Consider the following 25,310-nt stretch of genomic DNA (forward strand, 5'->3'; position numbering starts at 1 on the left):
GGATAATTTAAGACTCTCAATGCCTAAAGACAAAAAAGAAGCCTGAAGCAGTTAAAGAAGCAACTGCCTCAGAAAGACATTCTATTTGGTTTATTAAGAACCCAAAATGCCTATTCCAAATGCAGAAATCACAATAAAGATGAATGGTTGTCAGAGATAGACGGGCACAAAGGATTTATCAGATGACCATGCCCGTACATCACCAAGGCTTTCAGCACAGCAGATAAGGCTTTTATAGGATGGCTATCCATCAAAGACAAAGGGAGCTAAAATATGACCCAAGCCATCCTCAGCTACTGTCCAGACAGGAACCTTACCATGTCTAAACTCCCTTCACACTATAGCAGACTCTAGCACACCTCTGCCAAAATACCCACACAAACGAGTGCGTGCGTACACACACACACACACACACACACACACACACACACACACACACACACACACACACACACACACAGAGAAACACCCAAAAAACCCTCTTAAATTCAACAAAAAATATCAACTCACAAGCATAATTCTTCTTGCACCAAGGACAGCTCCACGGTTTTGATCTGCTACAGAATGACAAGCATACATACATGAACCTATAGATATAGAAATAGGAGAAAAAAAATCAGTTAATTTCAATTGTGTTGGCAAAATCTAAATGGATTTTTTTCCTACACATTTGCTTTTGGCTGCCATCTTTTCCAGCTTCTTGCTTCTCCTCGCTTCCTGCTTAATCATTACTTTGCCGTCTTTCTTTTTTATTATTTGTGTTCAGTTTGCTGTTAGACTGTAGCTGTCTGCTTTTCCATCTGTTTTCAGAACCACCAATTTTATATTAAAATTAAATCTAATTAAATTAAAACACACATGAAAAAATCTAGTGAAAAGTCAAAATTTAATCTGTTGATATGGAGAAATATTAAGAGAGATCTGTGATAAATGTTAAAATATATTCCAAACAACCATGCATAGCTAAAATAAAAATCAATGCCAACCACTTTGATATTCCAACATTTTTCTTTGCATATTAAGCCACTTCTAGACTAACAGTTCAATTTAAGTACAGAAGGAGGCTCACCACAAAAATGACAGTGTTATGTGCCTGAAATTTCATAGTTGCATTGTTGGTAGATGACAAGCAACATTTTACTTAGCACAGAATTGCTCCTGAAGTGTCAGAATTCTCAAAGACAGCACCCAGATCCACACTATGACACTTTTTCACTATGCCGGCATGCCATATGGTTGGTGGCAGCATGAATATATTTAACCATGAATTAAGGCTAGTGCAAGAGCAATGACTTACAATAAAGCAAAACATTCAGACAAACAACGCCTGAAACTATCATTAATAGCACAGTGCTTCCATATGGAACAGCCAGTTCACTGCATGTAGCCCCTGAGAGAAAATAAAAAGCTGTGTACCCTGGATGTTTATGAACTGCACCCCACTGTACGTATGAGTTATTACCCTATTAAAATATCCAGACTTGTGCTTAGGCATTTTCTGCTACAGGCCACCATTCCAATGAAAAGCAAAATGACAACAATCATTTATAACTCTTCTACTAAAACCCCAGGGTTTTATGTAATTATGGTCCCTATAAGCTTCAAGAATCTATCCTAATATCAACTAGAACACTCTTGTTGCTCTGTATGTGCTGTCTGAAAATATCTTATAGAACATTTGGTTGTTGATCTGCTGTGCTGTAGAACTATTTAGATTCACCCCGTCATGCTGAATTACATTCAGCTTTGTTAGCTGTATCTGTTTGGAATGTATAGCATCTTACAAGTCCTGTAAAGGCAATCTGTTATTGGAGATAACCTGGACAAAATAATGTTCTGCATCAACACACACAACAACACACAGACAAACACACACTTATACCGACAACTAGGTTGCTCTAAATATTTGGTAAAAACATATAAAAGATACAACTGCAGTCAGTTTCTCTCTGGATAGTTCATATAAGCCCTTCCAACTCCTACCAACTCCAAAGCTCAAATATTAGCTTAATCTATATTCATGTCTGACTGGTGACCACAACGTGTGTGCTTCCTGAAAAGAAAGAAAAGATGTCAAGACAGAAATGCCTGTGCCTGTCAGGGAAAGAGGAAAAAAAAAAAAAAAGCATTTGGCCATATTCCTCAGTTCTGCCTGCCTTCTCACCTTCACAATATCCATCTCTATAACCATCATCCTTCTCTTATTCTCCCCTTGAGAGAGACAGAGTGAGAAGCAGAGAGGACAAGTGTCTGGAGTGTCTGCAGATTATCTACACTAGCGCAACACTGGTTTTCTCTCCAGCAAATTAACAGTCTCAACTCTGAAGTATAAAAAAAAGGTAGAATATGACTGCTCAGGGAGCTTTTTGGCTAATTGGTCTATGGATTCCTCAATGGATCATTGCTTTCCTGATCAGTGATTGATTGCTGGATTCTTTGTATTTGAATCCAGGGCTCTGAAAGCTGAGCTCCATCAGAAAACCTAATCAATGGAAGGGCTAATGAGGTATCCACATGTGTGCTTGCACTCTGAAAAGGGCAATGGGATGGTGGGTGGAGGGGCAGGTTGAAGAAATGTTTTCTTCCATAGCTTACAAAAAATCCATTATTATCTTATGGTTATGTCATACTTTCATTATGCAGAAAACATTTCTGGTCTTCTGCACCTTTAACAAGCAATAACCTACAATAGCCATAAGCAGTAATTGCAAATTTAAAAACAATCCAAACTGTCTGTTTAATGATTTTTGTAAACAGTGTATAGTCACAGTTTCCTGCAGTGACACTAAAAGTTACTGGGATATGGTGTTCTTATATTGACATAAGGATGAATGAGATATTGAAAACTGTGAATTGGTAAATATCTTTAAAAATGATGTTGATGAAAGGAGAATTTAGCAGCTAACTGCTGAAAAGGTGTGACTGTATTGCCAATTTTAATGTATTATCAATCTTAATGTATAATCAGATAGAAATGTTGTACCAACTAAGGAATGCATCATCTGCTAATGAGGGAGTGAACATAAGGTTTGCAACTACTGGGGCAGAGGCAGAGTATACTTGTAGTCACCACCATCTAAACTGATTCCATATCTTCAGAGATGTTTTGACTCTGACATTTCTGGTGCAATCAAACAGGGTGCTTTTAACACTGAAATTCACCAATGCAATAAGAGATGCCAGCCTGCAAGATGGAACCTCCATGTCAAGACAAGCGGGGGGATACCGAATAGGGGTAGAACTGCAACCTCTACTGTGTAGTTGTATAGCTGACCTATAAAAGAAAATCTAAAATTGGGAGAAGACACTCATTGTTTTTTAATCTAATTTAAGTTCATCTGTGTTATTGAAGATAAAGCTGCAAGACTCACATAGGATGAAGATGATGTAAAACAGACTAAATCTGGTTTTACAGATAATCTCTTAAAAAATGTAAAAATATCCTGCTGTGACTGACACATTGACTGCTCAAATAAGGCTACATATTTGTGATCCATGAAGACACCCATTGCCATATAATGGCATATAATCTATATGAATCATGCCCACCATAATTGCTATATGACACACTTACTGCTGTAAACATATATGTTAGTGTAAGGACATAGTTACATATTGTGGCAGTGACCTTTTTGCTTCAGTGTTTTGGCTAATTAGTAAAACTGTCATGTCCAGGTCATGAAATGTAAGGCAGTAACAGTCCTTAATGCAAATTAGAAGTTGTACTGCTATAAATGAAACCTTATTTTGGTTATAATGTCTATACTTAATAGTAAAATCTTAGCGTTTCATACAGTTGGCTTCTTATGAGAAAAATGACCAGCATAACCTAAATATAGCCTTTACATCTAGACTGTACAGATTCTGTGCTATAGCATTGCATGTGGCACACAGAGAGATTGGATATGCCATATTCCTTCACTTCATTACACGCTTCCTTGCAGACGACATTAACAATTGCTTTGGAAGCAGAAAAAAGTGTTTGATGTTCATTATCCTTTCCGTTGATTTCTTCCTCCTTTTCTTCCCCTCCCCTTAGTCTGTCTGCTTTCCCAGCTGCTTCCTCTCATGCTATATAAGACAAATCCCCCAAATTAGAAAAGATCACTGCAAAAAATGAGCTGCAATTTCATATTGATGATAATTGCATTTAACATTAATTATCTATTTAGATTATTTTGCAATTCAGATGAGGGAATTGGGCAGTTAGCGTTCCTAACGGGCGACAAGACACGGCAATCTGCCCTGTTCGCTAATCTGTGGCCGCAAAGCAATACCTTCAATCAGTATTTGGAAGTTAAAACTGAGACAAAGTGAAAATGAAGCGTGACCAATTGTAACTTTCATGCATGTGAATGCTGAGGGAACAATCACCAAGCAAAAGAAGCATTCGTTTTGAAAACTACTTGTTCCAGTTAGACTGTTAATGTAGATAACAAATTGCAAAATAGCTAAATTCTCACTTCTTCTGAAGGAATATCCTGTGGGATGGAACTTGCTGGCGTTTGGTGTCTCAGTTACATTGAAGGGGTGCCCTGTTGTCCTTGTGTCTGGAGGAACATCAGTGATAATGAGAGCTGTCCAGCTTGCTCTCCCAGGCCACTAGCGGGAATCTGAGTAGGCTCAGACGGGCAGACACAGATCCCCTTGCTTCATCCAGCGTCGTCATTAAAAGAAGACTACGGCTGACACCTTTAGAGTCTCTTAGCCTTTGAATGAGTGCAGCAGTGTATGCCGTCTCACACCTAGCCTTCAAAATGTTAGACTTGAACTTTCATCATGGGTTACCAGGATGACAGCCACGTGGTGGGCAGGGAGGTTGCTGGGGCTCGTCGGTGTGTGGTCATGCAGATCATGAGGTGAATCAGTCAGTAACATGTTCACCACTCAAGCCAAAGACACTCTACTGCCCATTGCATTGGCTGCAATAACTGATTTAGGATGCTCTAACTTAGACTGACAACTAAGAAGAAAGAAAGTACATGCAGTGAGTATGGGACATGTTTCATACAAACCATGTGGTGCACATAATGTTATATAATACCCCCTATTGTTAGTCCATCTAATATTGATCTTTTTTTATTCTAAGTATAAAAAAATGTATGTCAAACATTTAATTCTATTTTGAAATATGACACATTTCCAAATCTTTAAAATACCATATAACCGACCTCCTAATTGATGCACAGTCATGCACCACAAAGGCAGGTTCAGGTCATGAAATGCATTTTGTTAGAAAGCACTAAAAGCACCAAGCTGCGAGAGCAATGCCTGCAGCCTCAGAAATATTGACCAGCCCGTGCAGGATTGAGCCTGCCTGTTATAACAGAATGCTGCCACCACAAGCATCTCCAATCCTAAGCCTTTACCCGCCAGCACAGGAACATCAAGGTGCAGAAATATGACTGCACAAGCAGGAAAGCTAAACAAATTGTTATAAGTCAAGTCTGAAGGAAAGCACATCCGTCTTGTGCCTTGGTGGGTGATGATTGAATTGTGCACAAACTCTGAATGCACTTGCAAGCGGTGCAGATTTCAGTGCAGTATGTACTTTTTGAAGAACATCACCATGCCAACACCGCATCGTCATTTCAACAAGACTCAAAGCGCACCTTTAAAATGGTGCCCCTCTTCTTCAGGCTTGCCCTTTGTTTCTTGCCAAGCAGCCACCATGAAGAATGAAAGGCCATAAACCAAATGTTTGCCAGGTAATGGATGGAACCAGTGATATATGTTCCGCGGTTGATTCAGAGCCCATGAACAACTGAGATGAAAAAGAAAAGCGGTAAATTGCTTAAAAAAGAAGGGAAAAAACGGACAACAAAGGCTGATCAGCCAAAGGCATAAGAATCATTTGCGATATTCACTAATTCCCAACCAGGGCTGACATTTCCCTTTGTGCACTTCAGTTGACCAAACAAAGCAGCCGTGCTCGGTCTCTTCCCTGTGCTGCGTACTCACTCTGCCCACTGCTATCTCTATTGCTGCCACCTCCCACCCCTGAAAGTGAGCCATGACTGCCCGGGAACCACACATGGGCTGCTTTCTCTGCCAACCAGCCACGGTGCTGCAAATAGTGATGGCTACCCCCCACCCTTGCTCTCGTTCTCGCTCTCTCCCACACATGCAAATACCATCCTGCTGTGCTTTTTCTCCAGGGGTCACTCTGCTAAACAGCTCTCCAGAAGGCCAGCCTGCTTCTTTTTACCCCTCCTGTGTTTCTCTGTTCCTTGGCTGTGAGTTCAGCCTGAATGGCTAGCAGTTCTGCTGTCTTACCAGTTTACTTCCCAGCTGTGCTAGGAACCCCCTTGCTTTTAACATGCAGCCCATGACATTTTAGTCTCAGCAACTTCACACTTCTATGCCTTGGGAGTGCAGAGGGTGTGTGTGTGTGTGTGTGTGTGTGTGTGTGTGTGTGTGTGTGTGTGTGGTGGGGGGGGGGGGGTCAAATAAGCTCTTGAGAGGAGTACTAGATGTGGATAAATTACACAAATTGAGCAGGACAGTAGATGATGGGGACGGCATCACAGCACACTGTTTCACACTCCAGTAACCTTGCTTACTTAATGATATCTCCCATGAGCCCCAAGGAGCCAAGCATAAAGCTATTACTGAGTCAGCCTCAGCCCCTCCACCACTCCGTGACCATATGAGGCTCCTGCACACGCAGAACATGCAGCTTTTTAAAACAATATTAACCCTCTGCTGCTACAATGACATTTAATCAATTGAAATCTTATTTTGGACAAGCAGTGAGGAAGTGTGTTCCCCCCTAAAGGGATTAGGAAGGCTACATTTTCGCAAACTGTGCAGTATCCTGGTACACTATAGACAAATGGTATCAACGCTGATCAAAATTAACTGAGACATATTTCCTGAGGCAGTCATGCTAAATTAGCACTCTAATCAATAGCTACACATGATAATTACTGCAGGCATCCCTGCATGAATCATGTTTTAACTAGAGATCTACTACTATATCTAGATCAAATTAAATGCAAATGTCGCTTCTTTTACCTTTGATGTATTTCTGTACACATTGTAGATTCTTAAACAATATGTTAACATCTACTCTATAACAAAGTCCTTTTATTGTGCCACCATCCTGTGCGACAGCCCTTACAACACCTTGATAGGCATCTCAGTGGGCCAATCAGACAGTGCAAGGAAGAAGCCTGAGCTGCCAGATGGGCAGCTGAATGGTCAGGTGGCTTCTGTAGGCTGTCTGTCTGATGATGATGATTCTGTGTTTGGCAGGTCACTTGCGCAGATGGTGAGTTCCTTGCGATCCTACAGCTTTCCCAGTCAGCGGTGTTATTTCATTCGACGCCTGACATCAGCATCATGTCTTCGCAAATTGCCAGCTCAAGCGCAAGGAGTGGTCAGAGAAGATTAGGAAACCAATGGGCACAAGCACCTGCTTTTCCCATATACATGCCTCAGCAGTTGTACAGGATGGGGAAAGTGACAGCAATCACAAAATGATATACATGGCACATGCCTGGCCATCTTTTTAGAGGTCATATCTTATGTTGTGCAGTAGAAGCAGTAACCGCATAGCTTACAGTATCATCATTGCACTGATAACAATAAAAAAGTCTTCCCATTATTTATGTGCTGAATAACAGCAAAGACAACAAGCTCTCATACCCACAAATAGGCTCTGTATTCCCCTAAGCATGGAGCAGATGACTAAATGACATTAACTTCTGCTGAATAGCAACACCAGCTCACTCCGACAGTGATGCAGAGTAGTGGCCATTTAATGTGCCTTTGGTATTCATCAGATACAGTTTGGAGAGAATGGAGCTGTTTATGAATGGAATAGCAATGACCTTTGTTCTATCGGCATGGACTGCATGGCTTTATCAGGCTTGCAAAGAAGATATTGTTAAGGGCATGGATGAAGCTAATAGCCATAAACTAAACACTAAAAGGTCACTGATATTGACTTGTCAGTAAGCATTTTAATCTGTTTTGAGTATGTGATTGGAGGTGTCAAATGAAGGTTTGACTCCTAAGCACCTCTGAAAGAGACAGCAGAGTTTGGCAGTGCTTGTTCTGGAGCAGAGGGGAACAGAATTTGACTGGCTATGGACAAACCCATGGGCAACTCACAACAGCAGATATTTCCAGTGAGTAAAGCTGTAGTTGTTGTCGCCTTTCTAAAAAAACATATTGTTTGATAGAATATTTTTGCTTCTTTTTTCAAAGTCTGCTTTGCTGTCATATCCATCGAACATTTGTGCACTGCAAAATGCAAATGAGCTTTACATGGGTTAGATGACACACAGACAATAATTAAACAATGAGAAATTATATGGAGGGGTAACAAGCAATAGATAGACAATACCGAGGAAAATACTGGGACAAACATCAAACATACTGAGGGTCATACTCACATTAAACATTAAGCAAAAAGGAGTGTTTTTTTTCTTTTTTAAAGAAATGGTTAGGATTTCTTATGTTCACTATAGCTGCAAAGTCATAATCACACTAAATACTCCCAAGTTGTGCAGTCTGAGGTACTCTGAGGTGTATCAGCCACTGACGTGGGCAGTATACCTAGTGATTTCCCATCAGATCAAATCATCCTACAGAGCTGTTGTGTTTTTGTCTTGTATCTTGATTTTCTTTTGCAGTTTTTAAAAATCGTGTTACCGAGCAAATCTATTTTAAAGCTACTTGGCACACACTGTATTCTGACTTGTGTGGCATTATGACTAATGCTCAAGACGTAATTAATATAATGTGTTGCTAATGTATTCCCCAGCAGCCCCAAAGCCCACATGACACTTTACACCACTTTCAAAGCACTAAGCAATCCCTTAAGATTCCCATGAGATACTGTGGAGTTCTGAGCTAATGAGAAACCTGCAGTACACAGGTGACCTTCACTTCCCAAAGCACAGCCTAACCCTGAGGCCACCTCACAGCAAATCCTCATTTGCTGACACAAGATCACAGAAGCCCAGCACCTAATTAAACCCTCCTGCTTTAGGGGTGATGCTCTGAAGAGCTGGTTTGTTTTTACTAGCATCTTCACTGGTCTTTATATAGCTTCATTGAGCACCTTCACTCACTGACCAATAGCTGTGTTGGAATAACGCTTAGAAGACATGATTTCACCATATTGCAGCCAGTGAGACAAACTGGATAATTAATGTGTTGTTTGTCCAACTCTGAGAAGAAACTTTGATTAAAAAGTTATTTAATTTCAAAAGTCTTTGATATGTTTTGGGGCATATTATACCAGCTACAGATCCTACCACTGTCTAAACAAGCCTCGAGGAATATCGTATTGATTCACAGACAAGTGAAACACAAGCTTGAATTTTAAAACATTGCTTCAAGTAACAGTTTCAAAGCCTGTGATTCTGTCTCCTGCAAATTCGATATGTTTCATCACCTTTATATAAGTTCAGCCTCAAAAAATCAATGAGGTTTGGGATACTGTGTATCCTACTGTTGGTTAAACACTTCAGGAATCAATAGCCCAATAACTGATCTGGAAGGTGTCCAGAATGACTTTCGAATGCTTGGATTAGATGTAAGCACAGTTTCCTCTGACAACAGGTCACACACTATAACATCCGTCTCTCTGTTCTAATAATGTTGGTGGAGTGAATGCCTATTAATTGGATCTCACCCTTTACATTTATTTACTGAGAAGAAAAAAGCAATTTAGACAACTATATACATGTGTACAGTAATAAACATACAAATATTATGTTGGTGCGCATTGCTGAGATAAGTGGGAGACATGTCAGTCCTTTGGGTGACCATTTATTTAAACAGAGACCTGAAATATCCTGACACAAAACAGAATTATTTAACATTGACTGTTCAGTACAGAACGGCTTGTATGCATTAATTATATGCAATCCATAAATTAAAGATTTGGGCCTTTGTCTTTGTCAGTTTGACTCTAAGCAGAGACCCAGAATCATAAGGAAGAGAACATGAGGTTGTGTACACAGAAACATGGCTTGAGTGTAAACATGTTACGAGGCAGCTGAGACAAGCATTGTGAAAAGGTTTAATGTCAAAATACAAAGTTCACTGACAATAGTCCAGCACTGACGATCCCTATGAGATTTTCTTCATTTTACTCACTGTACTTACATTTAGTGTAAAACCAATAAAAATAATTTTATCTAAAAATATAAAAATGTATCTGCAGTGCTGATAGTGTGTGTGTGTGTGAATGTATTTATTTTTTGTCAAGGTCACTAGGGAAGGCCCATATTCTCTCCATGTTGGTGCATAATCTTCTCAGCTGCTGTACAATCTAGCAGCCACGACGCAGCGAACTGTATTGATTTCGCTGACTCTCTCGCTGTCTCTCACTCTGCCTAGCCTTCAAAAGAGCGTACAGTGCTATGTGCTGCGCTAATGAATGTCACCGCACCTGCACATGACCGTGGCCCTCGCTCTCCCCCCTGAATCCCTCCCACCCCCCGCCCTGCGCTTCTTGTGGGCTCCATCAGGCAGAACGTGTATGTGTCTTGCGCTTATCTTCCCCATGCACTTGCCGTCACGTTGCGCCAAAGCTTTCATCAATCTTCTCACCACGCTCTGCTTCTCTGGCAACGTCGGCACGTGTCAGTGAGCAGGACCTTGAGCAGCTGACTGAATCGGTGCAATAGCCACACAAGAGTTTTCTGTCCTTAACAAACATCTTGTTTTTTTTATTTATTTTTTTATTGGAGCACTCAAGAGTTACTGACAGAAGGGGTACTGACAGAAGAGACCTTGAGTCATAAAAAACTTGAATGAAGTAAGGAAGGTAGCTTCATTTCTACTGACCGCCAGAGGTAGTGGAGACTCACTGTGGCTCACATAACCAGATTCTGTGTCAACAGTCATGCAGTGACATGATATGTGAAGCATTCAGTAATATAAGTATCTGTTCACATGGAAAATGTCCTTCTATCACATCTCACATGGCATAGTTTGATTTGTGTGCACAGAAGCCCTGTGAATTCAAGTTTTTTTGTGTCCTTGACTCTGTGAAAACAGAGTTTCTGGCTTGTCTGCTAGTGAGTATGACAGCTATTGTTCATGCTTATTGTGCTGCTGCTGTTAAGCTGCTGTGTTCTCACTGTTAAGCTCAGGCTGCATTTTAGCTGGAATGTTTTGTTACTCGCAGAGCTAACTGCTCTGTTTTACAGTGCATTAGCCTCTTGCTATGTCCCATGGGGCTTCGGCTCTTCATCACTACAATTTCCTGTGCAGAAACTAACCACTGCTTCTGTAGCTGTGATGTTGAGCTACTTCTGGTGTCCCAGCACTTGGCTGATATTCCTGCAAATCTGTGTGTAATAGCTGTATTCTACACAATGTACACACAATGCATATATGGCTCATTTTATACTAGGCCAGACACATTTAGAGCCTTATGAACAACTATATCTACAAGCTCTGCTCTTCCTGTCTTGATCTGGATGATCTGAAAGACACTTTAACTGACCCAAACTCAGCCCATTGTCCAAGCTATTCATGGCCATGAAAAAAGTCCCACATCCTGCTTGTTGTCATTGAGAGACGCAGGAGGCTACTGAGTGTGCAAGAGCCTTTCGCTGGAAACCATTTTCTTATTGATCTGCAGTTGATTGATATCAGCCATGCCATGTTCAATTCCTGTGGCTCTGTGTTTCCTGCACATCCAATAAAGGTTGCTCTCTATCCAGATATGGAGTAGATAGCTGCTATTTCTGCTTTTCATGAGCAAGCAGGTGTGTTCACCCTTCTGTGCATATAATCTGATTGGTGGCGTCCTTAAGGGCATGTGGCACCTCAAACCCACACACTGTGGGAGCTGTCCTTGGTGCTGAAGTTTTGTTGCAGCTTACCCTTTGAGCTCCCACACAAGCAGACTTTTAAGTGGATTTCATCAGAAACAGCATCTCTGCTGATGGGTAATTCCACTAAGCACGCTAAACAGGAGGGTAAGCTACACTGTGTTTGAAGTAGTCACTGACTACTGGTGGCCTAAATTGGCATTTTTCCCAAAGAATTTATGTCTTCAATATGGGAATCTTTGCTGGCTAGAAATACAGTCAGAATTCATTGTTGTGTCCAGTCAGTGCCTTGGTATATTAAGTGAACTGCTGAATGTGAAAATGGACCAGTTATTTCAAATACAGGTGTTCCTCTGTTGGCCTATAAGGCCATTCAGTAGAGCAAAACAATTACAAATGGTATCAAGGTGTGCTTTCTAATGTGTTCTAATGGTTTATGGATCTCATGAGTGGGATGCAATGGGGTTGGGGAACTACCTCTCCTCACACACCTGCCTGTAGAAACATGTCTGGTTTACTTGCCTTGACCAACTAATAAGGTTTTATCCAGCATTGCTTGGTGCTTTTCCTGCTCACATTCCTGTGACTGAACTTGTGAGTTAATGGTCAGATTTAGTAGGTCCATTTGAGCAGGGAACTAGGGAACTCACCAGACCATGCTGGACTTAGTTCTCCAGGACCAAGTCAGTTGTAGCAAAGACATCACCAAACTGTGCTGGACTTAGACATCCAGCACCAGGCCAGGTAGAGCAAGGAACTCACCAGACTGTGCTTGACTCTGCTCTCCAGGATGAGGTGACTTGGAAAATCACCAGACTTGAGTAAACCTTTGAGGAGCAGAAACCCCTCTGATTTTGTGTTGAATAAAAATTCAACACAGTATCAAATGTACATTTACTCGGTTGATTTAGACATTTAATTTCAAGCATCTGTGGTGCCAGTCAGGATTTAATTAATGTTTAAGCCATATTTAAAAGAACTGAAGAGATTATGATAAATAGATTTACTTTTGCAAATATTCTACTGAAGTATGGTACAAATATATTACCATTGTTTCAGGACCAACAAACCACACAATTATTAACTTTGATGCTCTCATATTCTAATGGCAGTGGTAGCTCAGTGGTTAGGGTTGCCAATTCAAGCCCCACCACTGCCAGGTTGCCACTGTTGGGCCCCTGAACAAGGCCCATAACCTTCAGTTGCTCAAATTCTATTCAGTCATAATATTTAATTGTAAGTCACTTTGGATAAAAGTATCAGCTAAATGCCGTAGATGTAAAATCTAAATGTTCTAATCATGTGCTAAACTCTCTTTCTTGATCACATATGCGTGCACACACACACACAGATGCAGATCATCAGCCAAGACATAAACAAATAAGGAAAGCTTTCTACAAGCTCATTTCCTCCTGACTCTCGGCATGTACAGACCTTGGCAGCTGACAATGGATTCACGGTGAGATGAAGACATGTTGAAGTCAGGCCAAAACCAACAAGCAGCAAAAAAAAACCCAAAAACAAAAACCCAATAGTGATATTCAAAATGTGTGAATTCATAAAAAAGAACAGTGAAGAAGATGTGAGGTTGGCTTCGGCTGAAAAAGAGCCAATCACAGAGGGACGAGACACGCACATTGTGCCAGTCCTCAGAAGCTGCTGTTTGCAGTTCAGGTAGGACAACAGAACTGCATGCAGTCATCAAGACAACACATTTAAAATAGCTGCATGACATAATACACACAAACTCACATACACACTAATAAAGGGTCATTAAAATCTGATGCCCATTATGATTTAACAGTGTAATTTGGCCATGCTAAATATACTGTATGTAGAAATGTCTTTCAGTGAAAAAGGTTTGTTGTTTATTAAAAGAGCATGTTTTTTTTTCATCCTACTGGAGTTGAGCAGATGATAACCGTTTACTCAGAGGAAACAGTGGGTGCCTATAAAGGATTTGTTGTAATGGAGAGGCACAAAGATCAAAGAGAAGAGAAGAGTGAGTGAGAAAGAGGGAGAAAGAGAGGGAGAGAGTGAATGTAGCTGTCCTTCATGATGTCCCACCCGACAGAACACACTGAACTGGTTATATATATGAGGGTGCGTGGGTATGAGACCCAGTTATTCAGTGTATCAAAGAAGAATGTTCCTGAGGGTAGCATTTGTGTGTTCCGGTATGCATTTAGACTCCTCATCCAGGCTGCAACAACCGGAAATAAATTATTTAGGGGGATACACTGTGTGTGTGGTAGTAATTTTTAGCTTAACAGTCTAATTACTCATAAAGAATGCTTACAGGTCACATTAAGCTTATGCCTGTGAGAAAGACACCTCTGCATGGCTCATACCTCTGCATTCCAAATGACCACATTATACTAGTTTATGCTTCATAATCAAGGCCTGAGGGACTTTTTTCTAAAGCATGTTTTTTTTCCCTCTCGCCTCTCACGTTGTCTGTTGCTCACAGTTTTGCTGTCGAGATGGCTGATATTGGTGCTGCAGTGCTCTGTAAATTGCTGCTGTCCACTCTAGGCTGTTGATTGCTGTGTGATTTTTTGATTATTATTAGATATGGAGCCTTTCTCCTCGAAGGAAGACTGATTCCTCAGGAAATAATTCCACAGCCATCTCATAAATGAAAGGAATCTTTCTTATAGAACATATATTCCTTCAAATATTCCCATGACTATAAATTAAGTTTTTACATTCTGCTCTAAAATTAAGTATTTATTAGCTCCAGCTTGGGTTGGTTATTATTTATATCACACATCCAAAAGAGTAAGTTGGATATCTGTTATACTTCAGATATACATACAGAGGGATCAAGCACACTGAAAAATAAGACAGAAAAATTCCATCATCATCATCATCACCGTCATCATCGTCATCATCTTCAGTAGTATCATCATCATCATCATCATTATCATCATCATCATCACCATCATCATCGTCATCATCGTCATCATCTTCAGTAGTATCATCATCATCATCATTATCATCATCATCACCGTCATCATCGTCAGTATCATCAGCATCATCATCAACATTTACCAAAATTTCTGATTTATGACTGAAATAAAATTTGGCCCTCAGTCTTATAGCTTGGAACCTCCTATCTAAAGTATATTGGGTTATAAATGCATTTATCTTTTTCCCAAATAGATCACACAGCTCAATAGACAAAACATCACCAGTGCAACATCCCTTTACTTTATTCATTGCCCCTTCCACAAAGCCAGCTGCACTGCCAGAATAATGCTCAAACAGACAAGGCACTTGCATTGTGTCACCCTGAATTACGATCATTAGAGTTGTTTTCTTCAAATGTATAGTGTGAAATATATTAGTGGAGAAACAGCCCTGTAGGGTGTGGCGTTTGCTTCTGTTTGTGATTTATGTGACAAAGTGTTGATCTCGGGACAGCGGCAGCTGGCTTTGCATTTTGCCACCAACCGGAGCATCTCCCCGTTGCTCGGGGGCCTGTGAAACGCCGGTGAAATCACCTAATGAGGCGTGAAGGCAGGGCGGGCACCCGCCGAGCAATTACCCGTCCCCAGGTAGCAGCAGCTGCGGGCTGCCTTAATGGACTAGGTGATCTACAGCCTGGATAGTGATGACAGAGTGATTACAAGTGCTCACGCCATGCCGTGCCGCTCTTCAACTGGCCTCGGATGGCCAATTGAGACAGAGAAGGGAAATGGGGTGGGGGGGTGGGGGGGCACGCAAGGGATCCACTCCCATGGTTTTTACTTAGGACACTGGAGATGGATTAAACGTCTCCCCATGACGCTCTGACCAGCCTCCCAGACAACGCATAGCAAACGTGGCTTTAATTGCGGTTGAGGGGGAAGGATGGAAATGCTGGGGTCCAGCCGCACCTGCTGAGTCACTCTGCTGCGAACGCTCCACAGAGCCGAACGCTTGTGTATCCATCTTGACCTTTTGCAACGGCACTGGTTTAACTGCAGTGCCTGATTCATAAGGGGATCAAATCACCGTTGAGAGGCAATCCCAGCTACATTGGATGGGGGCAGCTCAAATTCCTGTTCTTAATGACCACCTTCCAGGCTTTCATCGTTCACACTGTTCACACATCCGCTGGTGTGTACACAGACCTCTGAAGGAGAAATCAATAGTGGGCGTGCCGCCTGCTCCCATTCTCAGAGACACAGCGCAGCTCCAGTGCTCACAGGGTTGAAGGTCTACTTAAACGAGCTAAGAAAATTATATGCGCTTATACTGAAAGAACCTGACAAAAATGAAATAGCACCAAAATAGACCTGGGAAATTCCAAAGCATTTTCACACGTTTGTGATCTACAAAAAAAGATTCTGGATAAAGAAATACCAGCTGAGGGACAGCTGGGTCAGTGTGTTTTTATTTTTGAGGATTGCAGAGTCACTAGGAACCTTGTCTCATAAACCAGATTATCACAGTCTAGGAACAATGTTTTTTTTACACAAGTTCAGCAGCTGCCTATTTTGACCCCAGGAGGCTTTTTGAATGACATTCAAAAAGAACAACCACAGATTGCTGCTTTCACGATGTTTAGGGACGTTCAATTTTGAATGGGGGATTAAATGAAAGCAAAATATGATTAGCAACAAACCAACAAAGTAGGATGAGTTGGGAAGCCTGTTATGTATTGGCAGCAGGTGGCCTGTTTGAAAATCCCATTTCCTATTTCATTCCTGGTGGACTGATAATAATTAATGTGCCTGTGTCATATGGAATTGAAATCACACTTCTTTGAACACAAATACTAGAAAAGGGTATAAGCCAGCCCCTCTTCTGAGTTCCTATTCATCTAAAATGGTTACATTGAAGTTGCACATATTAACCAACTCATGAAATAAAATAAGGCGCATAAGGTGCATAAGGTGCAATGAATCTACCATCACTGATAATTATTTTATCACTTCTTCCTGATGTTACAAGCAGTTATGACTCACCCACCTGCGGCGTCACACCCATTAAGATGTGTCTACTTGCAGTTTCTTAACACAGCATGTTTTTCTAACTTTGTATCATGGCATTGCTTTTACTGATACCCAACTGAGCATTTTAGTGCTAGCATCTGCTAAGAGGATTGTACTTACAGACCACCGCCTACAATATTCTCAGCTTGGATACTGTCAGCTAGGCAGCTAGGCATCTGAACAATATCTTTACCAGCTGCCCCCAGAATCCCGCATGCTCCAGTTCTATCACTCTACCTTATATAATCTACTGTGTCCTGCCCAGCCACAACAGGCCATCTCCACCCCTCTTCCCCAGAGTCTACCTTGACCTGTAGACTGCATGCACCGGAAATGAATGCAAATATAGTTGTGCTCTTTGATTGGAAAAGCTTTCAAACAAAGTTCCAAGTGAACATAAGTGAATGCGATCCTCACGCAGCCAACACAATCAGTGTACACCTGTTTTCAGTGTCTCTTCTAATGATGAGATTGCTCGGACCCTTGCTGACAACAGCCTGCATGTCACACCCTGTTTCAATTACAGAAGACAATGATTTGCTTTCCACAAAGAGGAAAACGGAGTGCATGAAATCCGGCATCTCCAGCACACACACGCTCCGCCGAAAAAAGCAAAAAATCTCTGTGCATCTCCAGATTTGTATATTCTCTTAGCTTGCTACCATTTTTGAAAAGATTAGATACTAATCCCCATGTTATTCCCACAAATGGTCCTTTGAGCTGAATCCTTAATGTGAATAAATTGTCGTGTGCTCACCTCCTACCCCTTTGCCTTTAAATCAGGCTTTTAACGTGCGAGGGGCTGGGCATGCAAGCAGGAGTTAATTACAGCCTTAATATAGAGAGCAGCGGCAAAGGGAGGACAGGAGGAGGAGGCGATAACTCTGGCTGTAAAGCCGTCACAGAGACTGTAAATGCTGACCGCGTGTCCTTGGTTCCGGCAGTGATGTGTGCGCATGTGTTTGTGTCTCTGTGCTTGTGAGTGTGTGTAGGTGTGCTAAGGCAGAAGCCTATGCCATTGGGGATAAAAGGGCAGAAAGCCCCTAAGATCACCAGGCTAAAAGGGAGCCAGGCAGCCAGGAATGGAGGTTAAATAGATTTATGAGAGAAAATTACATCGGGCTTCACATCTGGGATCCCAGTCATATTGCAGGAATAAGAGAGGTCATATATCTGCAGAACGATCCACGTGTAAATACTGCAAATGGGTTCACAAACACATCCATACACCCTTCAACCAAATGACTATGCGTACACACACACACACACACACACACACACGTGCACACAGACAATGAATATCCTATATAAAAAGGAAACATATTTCCAGCACTTTTTTTCAGCCTTTTGTGAAGACTGTATTTAAAACAGGGGTCTCGGGAAAATGGGTTTCCCTAATCCTCCTTGGGAGGGTGAGGGCTGTATGCCGCAGATTGCATTCTCGGGCACAGTCGACAAGAGCACCATCTTCAGGTCCAGGCAACACAGAAAATAGCCTTCAGAAACATCTGATAGTAACTATTAATCCAGCCAATCAGGGCATCACATTGCTGTGGCTGATGGCAGCAGCCCCTCCCCCAGCACATGCCAGTGACAGCGTAAGACACATCACAGGGTGCTTTAGAAAATGCTTCCAAAAAAGGACCTGTCAAACAAACTGGAAAAAATTAATATCTGCTGGATTCAAAATTCAAGGACACTTGCACCTGCAAAGAGGGTTGAAAACTATTTGAAACTGAACCATTTACCTTTTATTTTATTTTGCCCTTATACTACCAAGGAAATGTCTTGGGACATCATATTTGTTTGAGCCTGCCCCATTTGTGGGTATAAAACAATTGAATTTACACCTGCCATTATGAATACACTATGAATACATTTAAAATATATATAGAGGGCACTTATACCTTTCTTTACTTTCAAACCCATTGTCCTAAAGTACAAATCCAGCATCACTGTACAGTTACTTACAGACTGCACTTTTCATAATGCCTGAGGTTTTTATGGAACATACTGCAGGTTGGAGTGATTCGGTAACAAAACCTGTTTCCATAACTGAATCACAATGGACTCATGTGATAACGGTAACCTGATTTGTGAAATATGTTAACATATTAGCATATTAACGCTCACAGGAAGACAGCAGCAGTGGGCCGGGGTTGCTTGAGCTGGACTCAGAGCAGGCGCAACTGAGGCTTGTGTGTTGTCATCTCCTTCACAACAGCCATGGTGCAGCAGAGCCCCAGCGCCTCGTACCTCATTAGCGTAACTAGAGTGTCATTTCCAAGAAGAGCCTTAGCACTGAGATCATCGTAAACAGTTGAGAATCCAGTGAAAATGTTACTTGCATTACTACTCTACAGTGTTTTTTTTTTTTCGGTGACGGATGTGGTAAACCAATCTTGCAGCTGTAGGAAGATCTCTGTGGAATCCTGCAACCCACCTGGGATGCCACAGGCAATTTACAACTTGTTCTTGATCTGACAGGATCTTGGAGAGTAGGACACCATGTTGAAGGAAGGAGTGAAGTTAGGGGGTATGGAAACAAAGTGTGTCACACATCATCAAAAGGCGTCAGGGTGCCTGGGATATCAAATGGAAAGAGCCTCTCTAGAGCTGTGCTAGTTTTTGGTTTCCTCTGTATCTTTCCAGCACTGAGCCTCTTAATCAGTTAAGATCTTCATTCAAACAGGTCGCAGAGCAGAGGAGGGACCCCCCAGTCATACAATCCCAACCCCACCCCTTCCCTCTTTCCACTAACATCTACAACATGTAAAAAGGTTGTGAAAGTCATGTAAGGACAGCAGCTTGTAGATCCAAAAGAATTTGGAGAAAATTCAAATGTAAAACAGGCTTGTTTCTACCAGGTAAGTCCCACAAGCCAGGAGTGTTGTCTCTTATGGACAAAAGTGGACCATTGTTATTTTTTATTGGCTTTCAAAGCTAACGTTATTCTTGTTACTCATGTGATTCATGTCAGGGTTCATTTGCGATGGCTTTTCAGTGAGCTGGGTTGCCAGTCATTTCAGTTCAAGGTTCCATTGTCTTCTGAAGAGAGCACGAGTGGCTCTTTGCTGCTTTTGTATAATTGTGAAACAAGAAGTTCAGCACCAGACCTTATCGCAACTGGTCTGACTATGTATAATTAACAGTTGAAAACAAGTACCATTTAAATCATTTAATTAGCCTTTGAGACAGTTGAGTGTTTATTGCTGTGTACTTTAAAGCCATTGGCTAAATTTGGGAGATTAATTAGACTGCCCTAATAAAATCAATCTGGCATCACAGGATCTTAAAAAGCATGTTGCCTCTGAAAGCATATAAATGGATTCAACATTAGACCTCCAGAGTCTCTTCTTAAAAGTCTCTTCTAGCATCTTTTGGGAAGTTATTTCTTGTGTCTGTTTGCTCTTATAGACCATGTTTGCTCTAAGGACCCACCACTTACCAAATTGCAGTGACAAGCAAAATAGGAGAGTAAACAATCTTTTAATATTTTGGCCCAATGGAATCTAGAATGCTACTGTAGGTGAAGCCAGGCATGGTACTCCACTTATGGGCTCAGCGTATATGACTGGGATGTTGATGCATATGTTTGGTATTTCTGAATGCTCGGCCTTTGGTTGCTCAGCCCTGCAGTCAGCAGGAGCTATCAGAATCAATTTAGCACTAGCTGGTGCCTCTGTGTGCCTGGCATGCTCCATGGTCAATAAAAGAGAAAAATGCATTAGTAAGGGGAGTAGGAGGACTGGAATATGGGATATGTGACTGGCCTTTGAGAAAATAATGAACTCAAATGCTGTTGGATCTGTTGACGTTTCAGAATAAAACCATGTCCACCTGTATACAAACAAGTGCTCAGATGGGGCCTCGGCGGTCATCCATTTGCAGCCGAGTTTCTGCAGCTTGGTCATCTCTGCCATTTTCTCTCGCCACCACCGCACAATCATCGTCTATTCATTATTTGTATCAGGCTCTTTTAGAACATCAATATTGCAATCAACAGTGAAGCGTACAGCCTTATGATTGCACGATTTCTATTCAACACTGACATCTATCAGCGGCGAGGCGAACAGAATGCCGTGGGACAGGAGAGAGAAGCCGCGCGGCCCTTAGGCTGCCAAGAACCACGGGCTGATGGAGTGTGCTACACTTCAGCACCGAAACATACCCTGGATAAATATAACCGTAATGTTGGAGCAAATTGACGCCACTCTTGCTTCCGTCCTGAACAGCCTAACAGTGTGATGCAAATAGGAGGAGGTAATGTGATGAGAGATGAGGGATGCCGAGCACTCCGTTCTAGGAGGAGGGTGAATGTGCTCATTTAGGGATTCATTTAGCAGGCTCTCCGCTGCACTCCATTCACAATAGATTTCCTGCGCCAAATGTATGGGGCTGTTGCCTGGCTAGGTGTTTGCCACCTCTCTTATTGTCCTTCTTGGACCTTTTTGAACCTCCCCTGCCCCATCCAACAGCAACGGTTTTAACAGAATAGAATCGCAAATCAAATAATTATGTAGTCACATATTTGCTCGCATTTGGATAAGCAGACTTAAATGTCACTCTCCCAGGGCCTTATGGTGCCAGCTATGGAGCCGGAGTGCATGGGGTCGGCCCTGTGAATAAAGCAGTCTCATTAGAGAACACCTATGATTACAGCCGGGAGAAGCAAATGCTCAGCCGGTTCGCACTTTGAAAAGAATTCAGCAAAATTAATTCAGGACGCATTTCTAAATAAAAAAAAGCCCACCACACAGTTGCTGCAGCTCCTGATGGCCCTGCTTGGCAAGCAGCTTTACCTGCAGCACCAGAGCAAGCAGACAAGCCTGAGCACCTCTGAACCCGAATAACGCTTAGTGTGGTTGAACTTTTGTAATTTGGCTCTGAAAGACACTCGAGACCAGAGGTGTTCAACTCTGGACCTTAAATCAAATTTCTGGTCCTGGATTTTGTAATGACTAGTAGTTATATAACTGATTGCCTGCTTTGTTGTCACACTTGACTCCTAGATTGGATGGCGAAAAACTCTTGGCCTTGAAGGCTGTGATTTGAATACCTATGTTCTACAGCATAAATCAACAAACAGTGATTTCAAAGTTATTATCAGTGTTTCTCATGTTGGAGATTGAGACCTTTGCGCCACACCTTCACCCAATGATTCTGATATGAGTGTCTCAATGTAAAACATATATCTTTATTGCACTTATGGTGGTCCACGTAAGTGACCTTTACATCACCGTTCCCTTTGACAGGTCCCAGCAGAAGGTCAGCGGACCTGTAGCAACTTTCCAGCCATGAACTCACTCATCTTGGTAATGGGGAGTAGCGCAGGAAGAGCCCTGGAGGGCTGCGTTCGCCTCAGCCCTGCGTGGAGGAGTGCGCATGCAAATTCATGAGCACATGTGATTGATGGTTGCAGGCAGCCCATGCTGTGCAAGCACATGCCACTGATGCTGCTTCATGAAGCATAGACAAGATGCAGCCCAGGCTGTTGCCAAGCACAAACGCAGTCTGTTCACATGGGGCAGGCTAATGTATCTCAGAGCAGGCCACGTCCTTCCAACCCACATGCCACTGCCATTTGTTCTGTCTGTGTTTTGAGTGCACCTTATTGTATGCTTAAGAGAAAAGGGAAGTTTTAGATGGAAAGTTTTATAACAAAAGAGCAAGTTTGAGCCATACTAAAAAGGGTGAAAGGCATAACTGGCATAATATGCAAGAAAAAGAAAGAGTTCTTTGGGCTTAGTACAAGGTTACAGTGAAATAGGTATTAATTGCTTTCTGCCTCAAAGCCTCATTTCACTGACTGATGCATGTTGGCATGTTGGAGCGATAGAGCCAGTTAGCCTTTGGGATGTTCAATTAGACCGAAAGTTTAACACAGCAAGGATCACAAGAGACCCGGACGACAGGTTACAGCCTGATGCACATAAATTTTAGCAATGAGTGAACACTTACAGCAGAGCTCCAGGGAGCCCTCAGGCCTCATGCATCCGCTTCACATTCTGAGAATAGCCTGGTTCTCTCTGCACTTAGAAGAGATTGTGAGCTACTCTTTCAGGGAAGCAAAAACGTGTTCACACTGAAACGAAAATTCATGCAGACGTCACTAACACATACACACAAACACACTGACAAAATTCCCCTACAGTACCAGAGATACCGGTCCCACCCACTGACAAACACACACACACACACACACACACACACACAGCAGACAGCAGCGCATCCAGATGACAGGTGAGGTGTGCGGCAGCCAAGCGCCACTTTGTTCTGCTATGATAATGAAATAGAGGATTGGTGCTCGCTGAACTTGGCCTGTCACACTGTTTCATGCCTACGACAGTTCCACTGCCCGTCAATAGGCATAGGGAGCTGGGGAGCTCGAGCTGGGCCCGCACCTCTCTCAGCCGGGCATATTTCTCCCTCCCCCTGGGACCAAGCCCAGACCATTTGCCTAGGGCAATCAGATGAGGTAAAATGCAAATGGAAAGTGGTCAGCTGGGGAATGCTTTCGAAGCTGACTTGCTCAGAAAAAAAAGATAGCTAACATCGGAAGCAAAAATCTGGAAGTAATTTTGACTCCTTCACAAATAAGATGATGGTGATGCTGTCAGTCAGGAATTTATTAAAGAACTTTTTTTTTTCCACAACTGACTGGATTTGAATATTTCATAGGAAAGGTTTTGGAATACCAGACTTCTGATTTTAGAAAGAAAGAACAGGATGGGTCTCATAGACGTATCTCATACACATACACTCGCTAATTGTCAGGCAGCCAACACACAAACAACTCACTACACGACAAAGCTAGCAGCCATATTAGATGTGTGTATACATGCGTGCATGTGTGCGTGCGTGTGTGTGTGTCTATGTGTGTGTGTTTGTAACATTAAAGCAGATGGTGGAAGTAAGAGCTGATAGAATCTCACAGAGTCTTTGATTCCATGTGGGAGGGGAGGAGAGGCATTTGATCAGAGCCTAAGACTAAGTGATGTCCCTGTCTGAAGTCGACAGCCTGCACTTGCACTTCGCTCACATCCGGAGAAGGATGCATTATTTACACTCACCACACCTTTCATGCGAAAAAGTGTCTGAAAAGAGATCCTCTGTGTAACGGTCCTGAGTGCTGCCATTTACCCTGGAGATTAGCTGGGATCCAACATATGGATACCAGTGCTCAAGATTTATATTGGGCCTTTCATCATGGGAAGTCTTCTTAAAGAGCACTCTCCATATCTGATCAAATCCTGGTCTATTGAGGTGCACACATATATGGTTGTACACAGTGAGCCTGGCCTTAAACCGCGAGGTTGCCCTGGTAACGGTAATCCTGGAGCCTAATGTAGTAGTGAATCAGAGGCCTTGGTATGGGCAACTATTCGACTTCTCCTGTAAGTCAACATGGTGGAGCAGCTTCCACGTCTTGAAAGGTGCAGCTACTATGCGCGGAGTTACTCTAGGCAGACTTGTTTGCTTCTTCTCCAGATTTGACACATATTTGAACAAATGTGTTGATTACAGCAGCACAATGCGAGCTTGCGCAAATGTGGCAGAAAAAGGTGTAGGGAGTAAAAAGCTCGCGACAGTCACGCTGAATGAGAATGAGGCTCAAGGTGTTGCTAAATAATCAGGTAGAATCTGCTGTGGGGAAGGGGGAAGGAAAAGAGAGAAACAAGACATTGAAAAAATGGTGCAGGTTAATTTAGGACCATCACGTCCGCTAATTTGTTTTAAATGAAATCCTTCCTCACCAGTATGCTCGTCCAATTAGTGTGCTGTAACTTCAGGATGGAGCACTTCCTGACACATTTGCCAGAGCTGACAGCTGAGTATTATTCATGATCTGTCAATTAACTGGCTCGCTTCGCACAATTTTTTTTTGTCCCTTTCTTTATATCGGCTCGTTCTAAAATGAACTACCTCTAGGCATCTTGCTGAGTGTAATAATATTTCATATATGAGGCAATAGAACAGATTATGCTTCTGACAGACACCTAAGTCAATAACAGCAGGGCACATTATTAAACGTATCTAATTGTTTAAAACAATGATGCGGCAAGAAAGACTTTGGAGGTGGGAAAATATGTAACTGACAACGCAACTGTTGCTCATTGCATGAAATACACATTGTGCAGAATCTGCTGTGGACAAACCACTAGATGGTATTTGACTGCAGTTGTTAGGACGCCTTACGGGTTTGAGTCAAAGGACTGTGTGATACACTGATATTTACAAGGCAGCCAGCCAATGTATATAACTACACAATACTGTACTTCACATCTCCCCCTTTTTTTTGTTTTGTTTTGCTTTTGTTTGTTTTTTTTGCCTACAGAGAACAAACTTTTTACTTTGACTAATTTGCCATCTATCGTGGGGTGAACGTAAAAGGGTGGGATTGGAGAGGAACGAAAAGAGGAGGCTGTCAGCTAAAGAATGTAAGAGGAGGGCAGTATGAGAACAGGTGTGTTCTGACGGGAAAATGATGAATCCTACAGAAACAAACCAGGACAAAATAATT

This window comes from Electrophorus electricus, chromosome 7 (assembly GCF_013358815.1).
Source record: "Electrophorus electricus isolate fEleEle1 chromosome 7, fEleEle1.pri, whole genome shotgun sequence".
Taxonomy (NCBI): domain Eukaryota; kingdom Metazoa; phylum Chordata; class Actinopteri; order Gymnotiformes; family Gymnotidae; genus Electrophorus; species Electrophorus electricus.